Raw genomic sequence first — 23,920 nt, forward strand, 5'->3', positions numbered from 1 at the left:
TCATAATCGTGCATAGAAAATTTTCCATAGAAAAAATCATCAATTTTTAACTTTTATTCATATCTTTGCGTTCATATGATCATATGAAACAATCGGTGAAATGCATTTTGAAGAAAATGAGTCAGGGAATCTAGAAAAAATTGTTATTTTTGGTTACAGTGCTGCCAAACATCTTTAATTTCCAGTTTAAAACTAAAACTGTGTTTTTCTCACAACTCGTGTAATTTTCTTTTGAAAATGTTTATACCATTGTGTTCCTCAGACATTTTCACACATAAAAACATCTAAAACTTCAATATAACTTGATCAAACCCCTAGATACAGTGATTTGAAGCAAAATACTCACAATTTCTCATAATGTTTCTCGCTATATCTAAGTAAACAAGTAGAATTTCAAAATTCTGAAAACGCCACTTTGTGGAGATTTTTCAAACAAGTAATGTGGCATATCTAACTCAGTTTACCCCAAAATGGCGTTTGTCCTAAGATAGCACAACAGCGACGAGCTGTTGACGAAACCGCATTGTCTCGTCTTGGATGACGAATCTTATGTGAAAGCAGATTTCCGGCAGTTTCATGAGCTCATTATCTGCAATACTCGTCATAAATAAGACGCCCATGAGGAAGTTGTGTCTAAGTTCGCTAAAAATACATGATTTGGCAGGCAATGTGTGTGAAGCCAAACACCCTGTTCGTGACTATCTGAAGGGTGACTGGATGACTATCGGAACGGCAAATGCCTCCAAAAGTGTCTACTTCCACTTCTGTGGTCTCACGATGACCCTGGGCTTTTCTAGCAGGATATAGTCTCGTGCCGTTGCTTGAAAGATATGCTGGAGTTGTACAAGGCTAATAATCCATCATGAAACAGGCACTCTGGCAGTATCCCAAAGAAGTTAACTCGGAACTAAAAATGAGGAAAAACTGGATTTCGACACAATAGCAATTCGAGCAAATTCTCAACACAACAAAAGCCCATAAAACTACCATGAATATGGCGAAATTTCACAACCATCAAAACACTATGAAAAGATCTCTAAAACCCATTGATACGCCAGAATGTGGTGTTTATAAAGGATTTTCCGAACCCTATATTAAAACCGAACCATGGTAGTTGTTTTTTCATGGGTAAAACCCATTTCAAACACTATCAAAACACCATGCAGTGAGGATGAATTTGGACCAAGATCATGGGGTAAAAACTTCCGAGGACCAAACGAGGTTAAAGACCATTATCTGGTGGTGAGTAATGCTCGTTTGGGACATCAGATGGGTTGAAGCATTTTTTTTAAATTTGTTGTTCAAAATTACGTGACGAATGAATAAAAATTGAAAGTCACGTTAATAAAAATAAAAAAAAGTTGTTCAAAATCGTTCGAAGGTGCGAGATCTCACATGAGGGATTCCATGAGAAACCGGCCGTACACAAAATATGACCATCGTCGATTTGAAAGAAAATTTGAAGTTGTGTTCGGTTTATGAATCTCCATGATTTTCTCTGACAATTGCAATATTTTGATTCAAGAGAAATTTTTCAATAGGGCGTAAACATTTCTACGTGCATTAATTTCAATTTTTTTGTTAGATTACTGTATTTTATACAGCAAAACTTTCTGAGAACGAGTTTCATGGAATAAATATTTATGTGCGAAAAAAATATACCCTGAAAATAATGTGTCATTTTTCACAAAAACAAAAACTTGTGTTAAAAATTTAAATTGCAAAAAAATAATTTTTTCTAATTTTTTTATATTTTGTCAACGAAACTTAAATAAAAAAGAAACATTTTGAATGTGATTGTATGATGGAGAACTTATCGGTAAAAAAGTTTTTCAGCAATAACTTTATACATGTTTTTAAATTTTATACTAATTGACATACAAAACTGTAATTTTATTACAGAATATAATTCTAAGTATCATTTTAAATCAAAATGCAAAAACTTCCAAAATGCGATAGTTTTCGAGATATTTGGAATTTTGTTCCAACAAAAACAGTTAATTCGTGTGATTATGCCCTTTTTAAAAGTTATTCCCGTTACCCCATCATAAAATGTCCTTCACTATAGCGATGGTGTTGATGCCATCACAAACACTATCAAAATATCTCAAAATGGGGGTGAATCTGGATCATGAGGATGGAGGTATTATGGGCTTATCGTTTGCTCGTCACGAGTGTGAACCCTTCGTCATTGGTGGTAGCTTCCTCACTGATGGTATTAGTTGTTCAGTTTGTAGTATTTTACGCGGTTTTTACAGTTGTCACTATTGCTGGAACAGCAGTCATAAACTTGGCAAATCGTCGCTGTTGTGCTATCTTATGACAAGCGCCATTTAACCCTTTTCGAGAAAAACTACAAGGGACAGCCCTATGGGGTTGCACGAACTGTAGACGTAGGACTATACTACTTAATGTAAAATATTTATTTTCTTAGTACTTAGTGTGTGGAAAAAAACACCCGGACCGGTGAAGAAAAATCAAATTTTAGACAATATAATCACATCTCATGTATAGAACAAGCTTTCTAGTTGCTCTCAAACAGATCCTAAAAGTTCAAACACCCATGAATAACCCCAAGTTTGTAGATGTGTTTCGATGCCACAGGATTGTAAAATGGTTAATATTACGTCATGAAAATTCAATTCTTCCGTGACAATTTTTTTTTGCCTGCAAAATGCCCTGTGTGTATGCAAAGCTCATGATTTGTTGGGATATTAGCATTGATCGGAAAATGCTTTCCAAAGCTGCGCATTGCATACATACAGGACATTTTGCAGGTCACCAGAAGCTGTTCATTTTACCACCGCCACATGTTCATTTTACCCACTCGCTATAAACATGTCTCATTTTTGGACATGTTTAGAAATCAAGAATCATGTTTGAAAAAATATGTTTATGACGAAGTATTTTTACCAGATATGTACAAAACATGTCTAACAAGAAACATAAGGTGATTGTAATATCTCATTCACTTATTAGTTAGAAAATAATGACTTTGCTTAACGTGTTCATTTTACCGCCACTTCCCCTACCTATCAACACATTCGCCCCAAACATTGAACCCAAGCGTACAATGCAAAATGAGTCAACGCTGATGATGATGGGTAGAGCGAAAGAGACAACTAGTACCACCACGACACTATTAGCGCGTTTTACCAAAATTCCACGCGGCCTTTCCCGATTGAAAGGAACGGCCGCGCTTAGCCCATCTGTCATAATATCGTGATTTTGCATAGCGAAGGGCTGAATGATTTTGTTACAAAAAACAGCCCTGCGTTATGCAACACTTTGTGCAGGTTGATTATACCAGTTGCAAGTGGGGTCAAATTCACCAAGTTTCGTTAAATTCCTTTTAAATTACAGAATTGATAAAATTGCTTAGATGAGCTAAACTAATTAATCAAATCCTGTTTTAAAAACTGTCCTTGCGTTTAAACCAAAATGGGAAGCTTATTACTACCACTACATTACTTAATTTCAAGCGCAAATAGCAAATACATGTGCTAGTTAAACCAAAAATTTACTGGCAACATTACAGCGGCATTTAGGAAGCAGTCGCCTGTTGGACGACACAGGGTAGCGTCCCTCTACAGCACAGTGATCTACTTCGCCAGCCGTTCAACAGGGAACTGAGCGTGTTTGGTTAAGTCCGTTCTTTAAATAGTCGATGATGACGTCATTCATAGAAGCGTTGTGCGCTAGGTACACCAATCCGTCGTACAGGGCTTGGGAAGCGCTATCTTCTGTGTGTAAATGCGCAATATTTTGACAAGGTTGTATATTATTTAATTTTTTAATGCTTTGATATCAAAAATCTTTGGGTTTATCTATTGGAATCTATTCTTAGAACTATTTCGGGGCGATTTGTGCAAAAAATTTGAAAATTTATCGTAAGAATTATATGCGTTTAAAATTGGACCACTTTTCGTTACATACCATTTTTGTAGAATTTGCAGAGTGCACCCCCATATCGAAAACAAAGACGTAGTCCTACGTCAAAACGATTTTTAAAGTTTGAGATTGAATATCTTAAAATTTATAAATGTTAGAAGCTTTTCGGAGAAAGCATTCGATGCTTCTATCTTTTCTGAAGTAAACTCTCGATTTGTGCGAAGATCGGTTGACTATATTTACAGATTTTGCTTAAAATGTAAACCAAAGTCGCTCACATACGTGTCATAAGTGTGTATTGATGATAAAATATATATGACGTGTCACAAATGTGTACAGAAGATTTCATATAAAAATTAATTATAACTGATTCGTAAAATTATGCGTTATAGATCACTATGTCCAATATCATACTTTTCCATGCGATAGCAGCAATATCAGGTTACAAAATGATGGTATTAGAACACAAAGTTTTTCCAATTTTCCTCCTTTATTCAGGAAAAACAATGAACAAAAATTGGTTTCATTGACAATTTAGAGACAATGTATATCAAACAATGTTATTGTTGACAGGTGACTAGACGAAACAAATGTTCTTCTTGCATAATCCATCACTACATTTCGGTATACTTTCCAAAACAAGTGGAAATCTCAAAAGGAAATTTGTTCAATAATCATGAATATATAAGCCAACCATTCCCAGAAAAAAACTATGGTATGAAAAGTTTTGCTCCCGAGACAAAAACCTAGCTAATGCTTATGGTTGATCTGCATAGGAATTACCTATGTCATCAGAGACATCTGTTGGCTTGCTATAAGCTTTTCGGCTTATAGCAAACCAACAAACTAAGAATGTTGTCTCTTTTTTCTTTGTCATAAGATAGCACAACTCGATCACTCGAGAAATTGGCGCTTGTCATAATCGTGTTTCGCTATATCTCAGTAACCCAGCAGAATTTCAAAATTCTGAAAACGCGACTTTATGGAGATTTTAAAACTTAGTAACATGACATATCTAACTCAGTTCACCCCTAAGTGGCGTTTGTCATAAGATAGCACAACAGCGACGAAATGGTTTGTGGTTCTGGTAATGATATTGGGGACTGGGTGTTTGGCGATTCTTTCCGTAACGAAGCCTTCCTCGTCAGTTTCTGGGTAGGATTGTCCATAATATGCCGTCTATTCAGAGAACCGGCACGTATTAGTTTGTCCTTGAGATGTGCAAAGAGTCATTCGTCACTGGTCACTGGTGCACTGGTTTTGCACTTTCTAGCAGGAGTGTCAGTGGAACATACCCCAGTTTTCTGCACTTCTGCAAGAATAGTGCAATGCACTCCACTACACCGGTGTCAATCATTGTCATCTCTCGATTCTCACTACTTACACCTCATCTCTGATCTCCCTTCTCATGTTCTGAGAAAACCGAAAAACATATTGCCGGTTTACGAAAGTTTCAGTTAAACCTCAAAACATGTAACCCGCCAACAGGCAGGGTTAGGCAGCTGGGCCAAAAAAATGGAAAATATTATTTACTCGTTCAAATGTTCGAGTGCCCGTTGTAAAATTATTAAGGAAATTTGTTCGGTGAAGCCTTTTTCCGGCCGCAGTACGATATCGGATAAATTGGATAGCAACAGCAGTTCGGCAGACGAACAAGCGCATACGGTCATATCCGGAAACAACTCTAAACAAGGAACTGTGACGAGTAACGAAAAAAACACTCGATAGTCAAAGTAAATTGCCCCGAGATATACATAACTCCAGATAAAACGTCTACCAAAATCATTCCGGTGAACATTCGAGTGCACCCGAAGCCAGAGAACGTCGGCTGAAAAAACACACGAAAATGCCTTCAATAAGAGGGTCCTTTTTGGAACCTTCCTTTTGGCAACTTTCCCTTTTGAAACTTCTTCTTTTTGAATTGGAAGCTTCCTGGATCAAGCGATCGCCTTATCGAACTTGCTGTCGGACAGAAAGTTTATCTTTTTCCAACACAGTTGGAGAAAGACGAAAAGTATAGTGCAATCCTCGCTGATGGTGCAACTTGAGCATCGCATCGAGAGGTCCGGTTAAAGACGAGCAGAACCATACGGAACGTGTGAAGTAACAGGACCCACAGCCGGTCATCGACAGTACGGCGCCTTCGTTCCCGGATGGCATCAGCTTGGTGATCACATTCGGGCAAAGGCGATGGGCGGGCTAGAGACAATTTTAAGTAAGGTAGCCTTAAAAATGCGAACTCCGACGAGGAACGTTACCGTCGAGAGATGGGATAGAAAATAGAGAGAGAGAGAGCGGAGCTGGTTAGTTAGCTTGTTTGTTTATTTTCCTAGTAGCGTAAAGGAAATCATTTTTTGTTTGCTACCTGCTATTTTGTCAAGAATGTGTAATATGTGTAACATATTAAGAATAAATTGATACTCTAAGTATAATACAATTTAAAAAAAATAATTATCGTCGATTTAAAAACTCTAGACAGCCCCTCTTAAAAACTACTTCAGATATAGAAAGTTTAAGCATAGCATGCAACGTGTTCCAATTTGCCACACCTCGAACGAACAGTGACTTGGAGTAGGTGAATGTACTGTTGGCTGGAATAATCATGTTCTGTCATCGACGTCCCTGAAACGGCAACAGTTTCTGGAAGATTAGTGGCGGGGAGTGCGTTTTGGCCAGCTTTCGAATAAACATGAAAGAACGATATGCGTAAAAGTTTGCTAGTGACATCCTATCAGGGTTTTCTGCAAATGGGTGACATGTGCATAGCGGTTTAGACCATATACAAACCGCACACAGTTATTCAACACAATGCGTATCCTATCCATGGCGTTTGCACTTTGGTTGATATGTAGTGTGTCCCCAAAAAGGAAATGCGACAAGATCAAACTCTTAAACAGTTTCAGGTGCGTGTCGATAGGAGCGGTAGAATAACATCCTTGCAGAGTACGAAGGCTTACATATATTTTGCCGCACTGTTGAGTTATTACACTGTCCCATCCGAGATCTGCTTGAAACATAAACTCGAGATTTTTCGCTGTTTCCGTCCATTTTATAAGCTGTCCATCCATGGTAATTGGTGGTAGTGGTTCATTCCGAGATAAATTCCTTCGACGACCTTTCACGAATATTATTACTGGCGAACAAATTATTGCTGCTTTTTATTCTGAACTTATTGGTATTCAGGTTTCGGACAAATCATGGTAAAATACATTCCCATGTGTGGATTTAGCTCGGTGAAAATGTAGACAGAGTTGCTACGATTTGCTACATAGACTAAATAGAATAGTGGACTGGTACAATAGTTTAGAACCCAGTGTTGAGCTTACTTCCAATACATTACTCACTATATCACACCTATTCCGATCGTGTCTCACACACAGAACATGCAAAATCACTCCCGGTAATATAACAATCGGAACTCGCAAGAAACACAAAATTCCGCTATAGCACGATGTTCTATAAACTTATTTACGCCCTTCTTTCTTCACAAATGCTTACTCTACCGTTTGCCAATTTCATTACAGATAATGATGACTACGCAAAAATCATTGTAGGCTAAGCCATTCAACATTCCACAGCATCACCGCATCACGCAGAACGGACGAGCGACTGTTAGGACAAAATAAGCCATCGCAAAAATTACAATACTCAAATATTTGAAAATCACACCATGATTGATTTTCCTTGCGCCGTACACATTTGGGCCCAAGTTGAAAATACATACAACCCAGCGAAAGCCATTACCACCCAACCGGTTGCCGCACGTGGAGCCGCAGACAGTTCGATTCGCAGCTGCGAACATACGGTTTTCTTGATCGACATTGAAAATATTTACATACTGCTCTGATTTCCACGTTATAGTCTGCACTACACTCGATACCAGAACCGTCGATTACACCGCCAAGTCCTACTGGTTACAACAAACAATACGGCATAGCCAGGAAGCTGAAAAAGTAGAAAGAAGAAACACGATTGAATGAGACACGTAAAACGCTTTGCTCACCTACGCAGGGCCACGCGATTTCGACGGTATGCAATCAGTTACCGAATTGCAGGAAACCAATTCTAGTGATATAACGATGTCTGCCTTACTCACCTGATTTTTCATTATAATAGTGGACGGTATTCGTACTGTTTACAAGTGGTTAGTTAAATGTACGTTGATGTTACAATTTCCCAGTTAGAGTTACCATTAAATGGTCCTTGGTGCTACTGTTACAGACAGCCGAACCCAGTGTACATCTTTCCTTCTCTATATTTATTGTTTTTATTGTGTTAAAGTAGGAAAAAGAAAAATGAAATTTATGGAGGTAGTTCATTGCTTTTCATATCACATGCCGTTACTCGTATAAGTACCCCTTAAAATCATAATCCATTAGAATTTTCACCGAAAATGTGATATCCAGTGAATATAATGACAATCAAAATTACCCAGGCATGTGAGGCAGATACAGATACAAGGAACTGGCACAATCTAAAATCTGCCTTACATTTATTTAGAAAGTACGTATTGACACCCATATCTCTGTGTGACCGAATGTCGGTTACGACAGCATAAGTCACTAAGTTACTTTACGCTTGTCTGGACATACCGCATTTAAAAATGTCAAAATATCCTGACTCCTACGATAGAAGACAAAGAGTCAAGTCGTCGGGAAACTCTAAGGTTGCTCATATGACCCTATTTCACGCTTTTCTAAACTTTCTTCCTTCAACTCCTTGCTCTTCCTTTAGTACTATGGCTCTTAATATTGAAAAAGATTTCACGCTTCCAGTCCCTTCCTATTTAAATGTCGTTACAACATAAACAAAGGAAAAATGAACTCACGCTTAGTCGTTAATATAAAAAAGGAAAAAAATATATTATTATAGTTGAATTAAACGGAAGACATCTGTCTTAAGATGGTTAGTTGTGACATTCAACTAAGTCGTTCAAAAAGTTTTTTTTTTAATAAATTGCATAACTTAAACGTTTTCCTTGAATTCCTAGGACATCAGGACAGTCAGTTAAACCCAGCACATGTCCTGGGAAACAAAAACAAGAACGTCTAGTCACCCTAGGTGCTTTTTTATTCGTAAATGTTGAGATTTTTGAACCCCATGTCAGAATGCCGAGTTAGAAAAATAATTTTAAAGTGCATGATAAATTAAGTGCCAAACATTGCCCCAGGATACAGTTTTTATCCAAATCTGGTCATTTTTTGGGTTTGGCCCGACTTTTGTGTAGTCACTGTGTAGGGTGACCATATCTGAAGAGTAAAAATCCAGAACAGTCTAAAGGGGACTCCTAATAAACAAAATTATACACGAACTTTAACCCATATAGTCCAACGATTCCACTTATACTCTGGATGATTCTCTGAACAGGTCGTTAGGCTCTTGGATCATAAGATGTTTATTAGGGACTGCCTCTCCCCGTTACCTCTCAATCGACTGTCCCTTCTCCCAGGGTTTTCGGCAGTTAAAAAGTTCTGAGGTATGACAAGCAGAACTTCGGAAGTAAAAAAGTTCAGGAGGTCTAGCAGGCAGAACTCAACCAGACTATCTTTCATGTTAATTCGATCACCGAGCACTACAGTCGTGATTCGCTGGTTGGACACTTTTTAACTGGACCGCTTTTTAGTTGGACCTCCGCTGGTTGGACCATTGTCCAACTAAATAGCATCTGAATGTCAAAATCTTATGTCAAATTTACTTTGACAATTAATCTGACGATTATTAGAGATGTGAATAGATGCAATTACACTACTAACGTCTCCTTTGAAGAGTTTTTGACGTCTGTCAGTCGGTCCAACTAACGAATCAAATTCTTTAGTTGGACAGAGGTGTGGCCCAACCAGCGAATGACGACTGTACCATCAACGAAGGTTTCATGTTGTTATCAGAAAAATCAGCAATCCTAATTTTAAGGGATACAACGAAATATTTTGAGATCGTTTGTGCAGAACCGAAGAGGAGTTATAGCACTAAATTCACCTCATTGAAGTAAAGGGCTATCCGCACTACGACGGGACGGCACGGCACGGCACGAGATTTTTAACTTCGGGATCGCTCGGGTTGTTGATGTAATAGTATTGGTAGCACGCCGTGCCTCGGGGTAGAAAATATCGTTGGGAAAGATATTCCTCGAAATGTCGTCGACGGCATTTTTGCTTCGCCGTCGGCTCGAACAGAGAGAGAGAGAAGCAAAGCAGGTAAAATTATTCATCTGCTGGTGTGGGACAGCATGTCGTCTCTCCACATGCAAGGGCAGAGGCGTATGAGAGAATCAAGGAGACTGATTTCTCGAGTACTTTTTCAAATGGACGTAAGTAACAATGAGAGATTCTCTTTGAGGTCTTTCTCTTCTGTTCATTACTCGGCCATTTCAACATTTACTACTCTACTCTTTGCATAATATTGTAGTAAAAACCGTCGGCTTTCGATATGTAATGACGTCGTAATAAACGAAAGAGAAAGTAAACAAAGAGAGGCTCTCAATGTTACTTACGTCCATTTGAAAAAGTACTCGAGATTTGTTAGCAGAGGAATAGATTGCATATTGTCCACCCAGGAGGAAGAATATTCTCAGTAGGCACGTTCTAAAATCCACCAGCAACTCATCGGTATTTTGATGACTTTTTGTTGTGGGAGAGTAAAGCGACGCGCTGTGACACCAGTGTGCAACATAAACAAAGCTTGATTATGTTGCGCGAGAGAGAGATCATCACATCAGACAGCTCAACAATCCATCGTACGGTGAGGGCCGATGATTTGGTCAACAAACGGCATCGAGAAGAAAGAGACTTTTAAAGTACACATACCAATACACCAGTTATTTGGCATGCGCTAGTATTGAATTGCTGGTGAATAAGTTTCACTTCTGCGTGTCAGTCGAGTGAACAGTTTAGAAACTGATTGGACTTGCGCCTGTCGTTTTTTTCCTATTTTCGGCCTGGGCAACTTATGCGCATCTTATGTACATTTTAGTTAATAAATTGCTTATCCTAAACACTAGTTGCGCACTCTGAAAATAAGACAATAAACAAAGAACAAGTTCACTATCTCGCTTTTCAATTGCAATCAGAATACTCTTCCTTTATGGACTATACTTTAAATGCATTTTTTTAGCTTCATACAGCTAATTATATAGCTAGTTGAGTATTTTTCGTGTTGGGTCTACTAAAAAGGTCTATATGTACTCGTCTCAATGCTTCAGGCATTAATTGAGATGAAACCAAAACTGTTATTAGTATTTATATTTTAAGTTTGATTCGGTGGTAAGTAGTTTCTTCAAAATTGTTCGCGCTTTTGAAGATTTGAATATCTCATCTTCAGTTCGGTGTTTTTCGCACAGCTGAACGGTCAGTTAATTTTTTCAATTGATAGTTCAGCAACGTGGCTTCAATTTACTGATTTTCAGTAATATATTTTTCTAGTTTCAGCAAAACAAACGTCACTTGTACTGAGATCTTGGTTAGCTCGGCTGCATAAAACTTGGTAAAAAGTTGCGGAAAAAGTGAGAGTCGGTAGAACAAAATTAATGGTGTAGCTCATACGTCTCCCAACCTTTGAACGGAACGGATCGTTATATTTCACAGTGGTGTTCGTTGTGTAAATTTCAGTGATTGAAGGTCATCCTTTGTTCGTTCGTTAGCTGCCATTCTGCTGGTGCCGGCAGTAAATCCAGTACATTGTTTTCGCTGGTGCGGAACAATCGACGTTGTTTGCAGATAAGTTTTGCTTTATTTTTTTTCCTCGTTTGCTTTCTTTCCTTTTCCCTACTTTTACTCTACCTTGTAATCAAATAATAAGACACATTCTCGTTTATATAACGCTCTGCCCTCGTGCTTAAATGGCCGAGGGCGAAATACCATCTGATGTAATCATGGAAGTCCCTGATCCCCCTAATACTCGCATTGCTCCCCATATAAAGCAGTACCCAGAAGGTTCCTCTGGGCCATGGGTGGTATATTTTCGGACCGGAGAGAAACCGGTTAATATATTAAAACTTTCTCGAGATCTGACTTCTAATTACCCGGCCGTAACTCAGATAACACGTGTTCGGGCGAACAAGATACGTGTTCTAGTGAGTGATCTCGGCCAGGCAAACGCGATTGCTTGCTGTGAGCGCTTTACGCGGGAATTTAAAGCGTACGTGCCTTGTGTGGCCTGTGAAATCGATGGGGTAGTGTCCGAACCGGGCCTGAAATGCGAAGAACTGTTGGAGCACGGGGTTGGCTGCTTTAAGGACCCCTCTCTTGAACAGATTAAGATCTTAGAATGCAAACAATTGTATACTGCAAACACCGAGGGAGGTAAGACTACCTACTCTCTATCAGGCTCGATTCGGGTGACATTCGCTGGGTCCTCTCTTCCCAACTACATCCTCCTTGACAAGGTTCGCCTACCAGTTCGCCTGTTCGTACCGCGGGTCATGAACTGCAGCAATTGCAAGCAGTTGGGCCACACAGCCACATATTGTGGAAATAAGAAACGATGCGGCAAATGCGAAGGAGAGCATGAGGATGACTCTTGCGACAAAGAAACTGAAAAGTGTATTTGCTGCGGGGGCCCTTCACATGCTCTTAAATCATGTCCTGCGTACAAGCAGCGCGGGGATAAAATTAAGCGCTCCCTTAAGGAACGCTCAAGGCGTTCTTATGCAGAAATGCTAAAGAATGCTTCGCCATCTGTCCTGTCCGAAAATCTCTATGCTGGTTTGGCTAACGTTGAGCAAGAATCTGACGACCCACGAGAGGGAACATCTTTGGTTAACCCAGGGGAATCCAGGAAGAGGAGAAATCCAGCCTCCCCTACATTGCCTCGTAAGGGTGCCAAGGTGTCGTCCACTCAGAGTGCGCCATCTACAACCAATAAATCCAACGGAAGTGATGCACAAAAGCCGAAGCAATTTGCTCCAGGACTTGGAAATATTAATTCTAACAAGGAGTACCCACCACTTCCAGGGACATCCAAAACCCCAAGTGTCCCCTTTTTTCAAACAGATACTCAGTCCAGTAGCGGACTAATGAAATTTTCTGACATAGTGGACTTAATTTTCACAGCATTCAATGTTACTGATCCTCTTAAAAGCCTTCTGATACGTTTTTTTCTTTTGAAGCAGTTGACTACTAAATGGCCCCTCCTTGCAGCGATCGTATCCTTCGATGGCTAAGTCATCGAACGAGGTCACCGATTCGATCACTGTTCTACAGTGGAACAGCAGAAGTATCCTCCCGAAAATCGATTCCTTTAAATTTTTACTAAATAGTTTAAAATGTGATGCTTTCGCATTATGTGAAACTTGGTTAACTTCCGATGTAAATCTCAACTTTCACGACTTCAATATAATTCGTCTGGATCGAGAAAACCCCTATGGAGGAGTACTTTTGGGGATCAAAAAGTGCTATTCTTTCAACCGAATTAACCTCCCTTCGACACCAGGCATTGAAATTGTCGCTTGTCAAGTTTTAATCAAAGGTAAAGACCTTTGCATTGCTTCCATCTACATTCCTCCTAGAGCCTCGGTAGGGCACCGAACGCTTTGTAATATCACGGAATCCTTACCGGCACCGCGGCTAGTTCTGGGAGACTTTAACTCGCACGGTACGGTATGGGGCTGTCTTCATGATGATAATAGATCAACATTAATCCAAGATCTTTGCGATAATTTCAACATGACCATCTTAAACACGGGAGAAGGAGTTAGATTGCATGTGGAAGGTGATCCCTGATCCCCACGGTAGCGATCATTTGCCTATCGTGATTTCAATTGCTAACGGTTCAAGACCATCGGAAACAAACAATGTCTCATATGACCTCACACGGAACATTGATTGGAAGAGTTACGCGACCGCGATATCCGTTAAAATCGAATCCACTCAAGAACTTCCTCCGGAGGAAGAGTACAGGTTTTTGGCTGGCTTGATTCTCGACAGTGCGAATCAAGCTCAGACTAAACCAGTACCCAGCGCGAATACCCATGGACGGTCTCCCACCCTGTGGTGGGATAAAGAGTGCTCAGAGCTGTACGCGGAAAAGTCCACTGCATATAAGGCCTTCCGGGAAGACGGGTTACCCGCTAGCTATCAACAGTACGCGTCGTTAGAAAGGCGAATGAAGAGTCTAATGAAAGCCAAAAAACGCAGTTATTGGCGCCGGTTCGTCGACGGGTTAACGAGAGAAACAGCGATGAGCACTCTTTGGGGTACGGCTCGACGTATGCGTAACCGTAATAGTACCAACGAGAACGTGGAATATTCAAACCGTTGGATATTCGCTTTCGCCAAGAAGATCTGTCCGGACTCTGTCCCGGTACAGAAAACGTACCGCGCCGCGTCTCCTCACGATACCGCGAACGAAACACCGTTTTCGATGGTGGAGTTCTCACTTGCTCTCTTATCGTGCAACAATAACGCCCCAGGGTTAGATAGAATCAAATTCAACTTGCTGAAGAATCTGCCTGACACTGCAAAAAGGCGCTTGTTGAATTTATTTAACAAGTTTCTTGAGGGTAACATTGTCCCTTATGAATGGAGGCAAGTGAAGGTCATCGCCATCCAAAAACCAGGAAAACCAGCCTCCGACCACAACTCGTATCGGCCGATTGCAATGCTGTCCTGTATTCGGAAGTTGTTCGAGAAAATGATCTTGTTTCGCCTCGACAATTGGGTTGAAGCAAATGGCTTACTGTCAGATACACAATTTGGCTTCCGCAAAGGCAAAGGGACGAACGATTGCCTTGCGTTGCTTTCTACAGAAATCCAAATGGCCTATGCTAACAAAGAGCAGATGGCATCAGTCTTCTTGGATATTAAGGGGGCTTTTGATTCAGTTTCTATCAACATTCTGTCAGAGAAGCTGCACCAGCATGGTCTTTCACCAATTTTAAATAACTTTTTGCTAAACCTGTTGTCTGAAAAGCACATGCACTTTTCGCATGGCGATTTAACAACATCGCGATTTAGCTACATGGGTCTTCCCCAGGGCTCATGTCTAAGTCCCCTGCTCTACAATTTCTACGTGAATGACATTGACGATTGTCTTGCCAATTCATGCACGCTAAGGCAACTTGCAGACGACGGGGTGGTCTCTGTTACAGGGCCCAAAGCTGCCGACTTGCAAGGACCATTACAAAATACCTTGGACAATTTGTCTGCTTGGGCTCTTCAGCTGGGTATTGAGTTCTCCACGGAGAAAACTGAGTTGGTTGTTTTTTCTAGGAAGCGTGAGCCGGCGCAACTCCAGCTTTTATTAATGAGTGCAACGATCAACCAGGTTTTCACATTTAAATATCTCGGGGTCTGGTTCGACTCTAAAGGTACCTGGGGATGTCACATTAGGTATCTGAAACAGAAATGCCAACAAAGGATCAATTTTCTACGAACAATAACTGGAACATGGTGGGGTGCTCACCCAGGAGACCTGATCAGGTTGTACCAAACAACGATATTGTCGGTGATGGAGTACGGGTGTTTCTGTTTCCGCTCCGCTGCGAACATACACTTCATCAAACTGGAGAGAATCCAGTATCGTTGCTTGCGCATTGCCTTGGGTTCCATGCACTCGACCCATACGATGAGTCTCGAAGTGCTGGCGGGCGTTCTTCCGCTAAAAAATCGATTTTGGGAACTCTCATATCGATTGCTCATCCGATGCGACATTCTGAACCCGTTGGTAATTCAAAACTTCGAGAGGCTCGTCGAGCTTAATTCTCAAACCCGTTTTATGTCCTTGTACTTCGACTACATGGCACAGAGCATCAATCCTTCTTCGTACAATCCCAACCGTGTCCGTTTCCTAGATACTTCTGATTCTACTGTATTCTTCGACACATCCATGAAGGAAGAGATTCGTGGAATCCCGGACCATATACGCCCGCAGGTGATCCCCAATATATTTTATAATAAATTCCGAGAAGTCGACTGCGACAAAATGTTTTACACTGACGGATCAAATCTCGATGGGTCCACTGGCTTCGGTATCTTCAACAATACTATCACCGCTTCATTCAAGCTCAATGATCCCGCTTCAGTTTACGTCGCAGAGTTAGCTGCAATTCAATACACCCTTGGGATCATCGACACTCTGCCCACAGATCACTACTTCATCGTTTCGGACAGCCTCAGCTCTATCGAGGCTCTTCGTGCGGTGAAGCCTAAAAAGCAACTCCCGTATTTTCTGGGGATGATACAGGAGTCCTTGTGTACGTTATCTGAAAAATCTTATCAGATTACCTTTGTTTGGGTCCCCTCTCATTGTTCTATCCCGGGCAATGAAAAGGCCGACTCATTAGCAAAGGCGGGCGCATTAAATAGTGACATATACGAAAGACCAATCTGCTTCAACGAATTTTTTAGTATTTGTCGTCAGAGGACGCTCAACAGTTGGCAAACCTCGTGGAGCAACGGGGAACTTGGACGATGGCTACATTCGATTATCCCAAAGGTATCAACGAAGCCTTGGTTTGGGGGGATGGATGTGGGTCGGGATTTTATTCGCGTAATGTCCCGACTTATGTCCAATCACTACACCATGGATGCGCATTTGTGGCGTATTGGGCTTGCGGAGAGTAGTCTGTGCGCTTGTGACGAGGGCTATCACGACATCGAACACGTTGTCTGGGTATGCGCCGGGTATTGTGACGCCAGGTCTCAGTTAAAGGAATCCCTTCGGGCCCGAGGTAGACCACCCAATGTACCAGTCCGAGATATGCTGGCAACTCGTGATTTCCCCTATATGTCCCTTATTTATACCTTCATAAAAACGATAAATATCCCAATTTAGCCCCTCTCTTTTATTTCTCGTTTTTAGAGTTTCCTCTTGCCTTGTGGAACCGATCAGCTCCAGAGTGCCACTATGTAACCGCCGTCGCCCTTACCACTACGCCTGCATAGAAGGAAACTGAAGCGAGAGCGACTCGAGGTCCGACGACTTTTGAAAGATTCCCCGCGGGTCCGAAGAATACCATCCGCCAATCCGGTACTCGACGACTTACTAGACTGAGGCGCAAATTTGTTTCGCTGATCCCACCCCCCCCCCCCCCGTTCGAGCGAAAGTTGCAAGTTTTGCTCTTCTTTCCCTGTCTCTCCCCTGTCTTTGATACAACTGCTGCTACACTGATGCGGAAATAAGCCACCCTCTGAATATCTTGACCAAGCATAAGTTTTAGTTAAAAAATTCAAATTAGTATTCTGTATTCCTAGTTTTAAGATAGCTATAATTTTTACTCTTTATTGAAACTCTTGTCCTCCATTTTGTAAATAGAATTGAATCCCTAGTTTTAAAATTTCTGTGAAACTTCTCATAAATATTTGTCCCCCCTTTTGTGTACTAAACTATATTGTTAGTTTTAAGATAACCGTAAAATATTTCGTAAAATACTATTACTCCCTCTCTTGTATATCAAAGTGAATCCCTTGTTTTAAATTTTTTCATAAAAAAATCTTTTGGCCCTCTCTTGTATATTGAATCTTATTTCTAGTCTTAAGATAGCTGTAAACTCTTTTTTTTCCTTTGTAAAAAAAATATTTCAACATTGTAACCTCCTAGTTTTAAGATATCCAAAATGTAAAAACACAATCATTTGGCACCGCCAAGCTAACGCATTTGTGCCTATCAAATAAACGAAATGAAAAAAAAAAAATGGTGTAGCTTCCAATCTGCTTATTTCGTTGACGTTGGAAAATGCCTGTATATTTTTATGAAAATATAAGGTAATGAGCAGATTTTCTGCTTGTTTCTATTATCACCCTACCTGTTAAATCAGAAAAGCACCTAAGCCTAAACAAACAGCATACTTACTGTTGGAAAATAATTCAAACAATAATACGTTCAATGTTGCTGATGTATACCAAACACTTAAGGGACCATAGATGTTTTTCTACGTTTTCTGACCCGTCTTAAAAAAATCATCGAACACGAGAATGTAAAATATTTTGAGGTCTCTTGCGTAGTTAAAAACACACTTTAGTGTTTAAATACAATATTTAGCGACATGCAAAAAAATGCTTTATTGCCCCTCTTCGGTACCTTGAAGTTGTTTAGGCAAAACAGATAAAAAGCGCAATAGTTGCAATGCTATTTTGAAAATACTTTCGAGAGTCCACCGAGTTCCAGAACAAAGAATAAGCCAGCGGTCACTGCTTGATGAATGTAAAATTCACAAATTTTGCATTAAATGCGATGTTGTTTTTGTCGAAAGGAATTTTTTAACTTTAATTGGAACTAATTGGAATTTGAATTCGAGTTTGTGTAAAATTGGTCAATTCATATTCTAAAACTTATATGGACCTTAATCCAGTCACCAGTATATATTAATATCAGTAAATCTACTAAAAATGCTTCCGAAAAAAAAACTCTGAGTTTTAGCACTGGATTCATGAAGTTTCAATCTTATTTTAGTTGTGATTTTCTACATGCCTTAAAAATTATTACAAAGGTTTTGAATCAGTTTTATCGATTGACCACATTATCTTTGTACAGTATTACGGAGGCCACACATGATCCACTTCGGCACCGATTCGTGTTGGCCTACCGCATCAAAGACATTATTTACCAAACTCTGAATTTCTAACAAACAATTTGGTTTCAAAAACATTTAAATATGGCTTAAAATAATTTTGAATTATTTGTTACAAAAATGTTACACCTAACGAAGGCTAAAATTTTTCTCGTTGTTTTACTTCATATAGTTTCGTAGTAGGTAGGGGAAACTGGTCGGTTGCCGTCACTGGTCGGTTGTCGACAATTGATTCGTAGGTTCTGTACTACAACCAAAATATTTGTTGAACAAGTGAAAACCTGCTTAAAAGTTTTTTGATCATTTGCTTAGTGTTATAGAAAGAAGCAGATCGATCGAAAAAGTATGCCCATAGAATATTTACGAAGTGAATTAATTTTACATTGTGATTCGAAAATTGAATGCCACCGAAACGTTCGCCACAATTGTTTTTATTCTGCTTTTTAAAAGGTTACTAATTCGGTTGTCGGTTCCCAAACATGGTCGGTTATGTGCACCCCATTTTTGTGGCAAGTGCTTAATTCTCTCTAACCTAATCAATATGGGTATTTTCGGAGCAGGCTTTGCGAGTAGATAGCAGAGATCGATTTTGGACGCAATTCTGAAAACCAAGATGGCAACTTCCGGTGAACCGTTTTTGATAATTTACATGGGAAAAGCCCATGGGTCGTGTTTTCACCGCTGGGTAGCACTGTATACACCAAATTGTCACGAACAGAGAGACAAGGGGTCATTCATAAACCACGTAGACCAAAATTTGAGAATTTGATTGCATTGCTTGAAAATCTCCCATCACGGTATTACACTTAAATGAGAGCAACAGAAGCACGTCTTACCTGTGAGGCCATCGTAAGCAAAAAGATGGCCGGTCGAGGTTGCTGCGATCAATGAGCCCTTTGGCTCGTCGTTGCTAACGCTGGTGTGCGTATACGAGCAATGCATTAATGGCTCAAAAAATCGTGTTGCTCAAGGCATTTAGCTGAATACAATGCGATCGTCCCGATCTGCCATGCCAAGCTTTGTAGAGGTAATATTTTACGCTGGCGGCCATTTTGTTTTAGTCTTACGATTGATTATATGCAATTATGCGATGTTATTATGTTAGAACAAAAGGAAAACTATTTGTTTTGTGATTTGAATATAATGTGGTTGTCCCGAACCGTCATGCCTAGTTTTCATTGCGACAAGGTATTTTTGCTGATATTTATGCGCGAGCTTTTTTATTCAATTGCGATGTGGCGTACTGTAAGGGGCCGTTCATTTACCACGTGGACAAAAAAACCCTTTTTTCTGACCCCCTCGTGGACAAGTGTGGATGATTCATAAACCCCTACCCCTCCCTACGGTGTCCATGTGGACTTTCAAAAAATGGGTAGTTTAATAAAAATGGGATTTAGAAAATTTTCCCATGTGGAAGACTAATATGAAGCAAATCATTCAAATCTCAACGACTTATGATATTTTATATTTACATTTCAAAGATTCATCACAAATAACCTTTGAATTCTTGAATTGGTTCGTAATTTCAACCTCTAGTTATGAAATCCAAAACTAATGTGATTAGACCATGTTACAGATGATTGCATCAAGTGATTTAGGGTAGACGAGCCCTTATTCATCTCATTAGTCAGAATATCACACTATTTCGTTGATAACTCGACTTAGAGTTAGTGGATTGCGCTTAAATAGGTATCATCATCTTTGCTTCGTTCCTAAGAAGCAGCACAGTTTAAAAAAATTTCCTGGGAAATGTAAAATACTCGCGTTTGAGCGAAACGAAAAGTCGAGCACAACCTACCCTTATTCATCCTATCATTTGAGCTAATGCGTTGAATAAAGATAGCAGATACTGCTCTAACTAATGTGTTCAAATGGGTGAGATGAATAGAGGTGCTAAGATGAATTAGGGAGCAGTTACCCTAGATAAAAATTCTGATTCTTTGTCGTGCGAGTTCTTATGATTTTTTCGATGATAATCTTCATAGATGTTTTCAATTTTCACACGTGATGCACACGCATATACTATGCTGTTATAAGCACTTGGACTATTTAAAAATCTTGAAAAAATTTGAATATAACCGCTCACACCAATGACAATACAAATTTGTTTCATTTTTATATAAAAGACAAAAATATGACGACGTGGACATTACCCATACCCCCACCCCCATCCCAATGGACAAGCATGGACTTTATCGTGACCTCTACCCTTTCCTAAATTCCATATCAACTTTTGAATAGGGCTAATAAGATTTGTAAACAAACTTTTGTTTTGCTGATTTCTCTTAATTTGTTATAAATTCAATACAGAAAACATTTGAAATTGATTCTACCAAGGGTAAAGATGTTGATTCATGTGTACTTTTCACGAAATTCAACTCGGCAGCGGAATAATTGGCAAAATTAGTTTGATTACAAAAATCTCATTAGCCCTTTTGAAGAATTAACATTGAATTGTCCACGTGGTATATGGATGGCCCTTAAGGCGATTTTTGCGAAATATAATATATGCATGCGGCTGCTGAGTTTTTTCTTTGCAGGCTACAAAGCAGCCATTTTTCATGACAGGCGACCAAGCAGCAGTTTTGCTAGTATGAAAAGGCACGTGGTTTACACGCTTTCACAATTCTTTTTTCTTTCGAGTCGCCATATTGTTTTTGGGAAGCCTTTCAGTTTACACGCTTTCACTATTTCCTTACTTGATTTAACCGCGTGGGGGATTCTAACTGGATTCTTTTTACAATAACCGGCAGGATCGCCAATGTAAGAATTTGATTTTGCCAATGCTCAATCTACTATTAAATTTATTCTATATCATTTTCACATCAATTTGAAAACACGCTTGTTTGGAAATATTATTTTTTTTATTTGTGATCATTTATCATTATTCCCGAAAATGTGGTGGGGGAGCGGAGTTACCCTTTAGACTCCCCCTCTTCCCTCTGGCTACGTGCCAGCGTGGACTTAAGTCTGATTTGTCCTAATCTTTAGTTAAAATATAGGTTGCCTGAAACTCACTCAATTGCAATGAATGCGATCCGCCAGTGCAATAGTAGTACGTAATACTCGCACCAGTTTTTCACATAGGTACATATATTGTGCATCTAATGAAGAATGATGTTCAAAATGCCTTTGATGGTAGTTGAAATGAATAAATTTCCTTTTTTTAATGCAAAAGACTTAGATGTTTTTCTGAAAAAAAAATTCTAAGTCCTTTGAAATACAAAGAACTTAGAAGAATTTTGGCAGTTTATTTTTTGCGTGGATTTCGAAATTAAAGTCCTTGTGAATGCAAAAGACTTAGAAGATTTTCAAAAAGACTGGAAGACGCGGGTCTGGAAGATTCCTTATGGCCCGCACCTCAACAATATGGATATTTTCGGAATGGTCTTGAAGTAGGTACCAGAAATTGATTTTGACTCCATTTTTAAATCTAAGATAGCGACTTTCGGTTTAGCGAAATTCGCTATAACCCAATCAGTATGGGATGTACAAATAGCTTTAATTAAGCAGTTAAATTTACTTGAATTTTAGCAATGTGTTTAATTTGAATCAATTAAAACCCCCAACTCACATTACATACATCTCTTTCTTCTCTCATTTCCATTCTCACCGCACTCTTCAGGATGCACACATAAAAATATTTTACATTTCGCTGGTTTATGATTACATCTTATATTCGAGGATGTTTTGGATGATCGCCCAGATTTTCCATTCAGGAATTTCGGTTAACCGGAAGTCGCCATCTAGAATTTCAAAATGACGTCAAACATCGACATTTGTCTCCTGCTCGCCAAAAACCATTCCGAAAATATTCATATTGGTTAAGTTGTAGAGAATCTCGCTAAGCCGGAAATCACCATCTTGGATTTCAAAATGGCTTCCAAAATCAATTTTTCATGGACAACCTTGGGCTGAAGATGCTGATTTATTTATTTATTCCTGGCACCTGCTCGTTAACACCATTCCGAAAATACCTATATTGATTGGGTTACAGCGAATTTCGCTAAACCGGAAGTTGCCATCTTGGATTTCAAAATAGCGTCAAATATCAATTTCTGGCACCTACTCTTCAAGACCATTCCGAAAATACACATATTTATTGGGTTATAACGAATTTCGCCAAACCGGAAGTCGCCATTTTGGATTTCAAAATGCCGTCAAACATACATTTCTGGCACCTACTCCTCAAGACTATTCCGACAATACCCATATTGCATGGGTTGTAGAGAATTTCGCTAAACCGGAAGTCGCCATCTTGGATTTCAAAATGACACCAAAAATCAATTTCTGGCACCTACTCGTCAAGACCATTCAGAAAATACCCATATTGTTGAGGTGCGGGACATAAGGAGTCCAGACCCGTCTCTTCCATCTTTCCGAAAATCTTCTAAGTCTGTTGCATTCAAAAGGACTAGGCATATTTTTTTTTTGCAAAAAACGAGATAATTGCGAAATCCGCGCAAAAAAACTGCCAAAATTCTTCTAAGTTCTTTGGATTTAAAAGAACTCAGCATTTTTGTAGGAAAAAGTCTAAGTCTTTTGCATTCAAAAGGACTTATTTTTGCAAAAACCGTATTAATTGCGAAATCCGTGCAAAAAAAACTTTTAAAAATATTCTAAGACTTGTGTTGAGAGTTTTTTATGCGAACTTTCGAATTAACGCGGTTTTTTACGAGGATTTTCGAATTAACGCGGCTTTTTACGCGGATTTTCCAATTAACGCGGTACGTATCCCCCGCGTAAAAAAACCTGAGTGTAATACATTTTTATTATACATGACATGACAACTATATACAAGAAATCAATATTCGAGTTCTAAAATTTTGTAAAAGAAAAGACCAAATCGATAACTTGAACCAGTAATCAGCGGTTTGAGTTTGGTCGTCTTGATTAGCTGGTAGGAGAAACAGGATAATGTTCGCATAATGTATAGGAAGGATGCCCATATGATCTAAACACCAAAAATTGTTTGGTTAAAATCTCGATGTTTCATGCATTTTAAAGATATTTGGCATCCCAAATTCAAATTCGATTTCTTAGAATTTTTTAGCTCCATCTTCTATGGGAATTTCATGTGACCGGACGATTAACAGTTTATATTTCCGGAACCATACAACGGATCCGTACGAAATTTTCTAGCAGGAAAACATACCTTTAATTTGAGGCATTTGTGATAATCGGCCAAACCATCACCGAGAAACTGATAATAGCAAAAATAACCCGAGAATAGTGAAAAACTACAAGGGTCAGCCCTATGGGGTTGCACGAACTGTAGACGTAGGACTATACTACTTAATGTAAAATATTTATTTTCTAAGTCTTAGTTTGTGGGAAAAAACACCCGGACCGCTGAAGAAAAATCAAATTTTAGACAATATAATCACATCTCATGTATAGACCAAGCTTTCTAGTTGCTCTCAAACAGATCCTAAAAGTTCAAACACCCATGGATAAACCCATGTTTGTAGATGTGTTTCGATGCCACAGGATTGTAAAATGGTTAATATTACGTCATGAAAATTC

General features: G+C 39.4%; 1 protein-coding gene across 5 annotated transcripts in view; it reads left to right on the top strand.

Moving 5' to 3' along the window:
- The window catches only part of LOC131677091 (serine-rich adhesin for platelets), a 260,189-nt gene extending 252,066 nt beyond the window's left edge, over positions 1-8,123 (top strand). For all 5 annotated transcript variants that reach the window (XM_058956679.1, XM_058956713.1, XM_058956686.1 and 2 more), the window contains one exon: positions 7,416-8,123. The gene's annotated coding sequence lies outside the window, so the exon portion shown is untranslated. The remainder of the gene's footprint in view (positions 1-7,415) is intronic.
- The last annotated feature ends 15,797 nt before the right edge of the window (positions 8,124-23,920 follow it).

This window comes from Topomyia yanbarensis, chromosome 1 (assembly GCF_030247195.1).
Source record: "Topomyia yanbarensis strain Yona2022 chromosome 1, ASM3024719v1, whole genome shotgun sequence".
Classification (NCBI taxonomy): domain Eukaryota; kingdom Metazoa; phylum Arthropoda; class Insecta; order Diptera; family Culicidae; genus Topomyia; species Topomyia yanbarensis.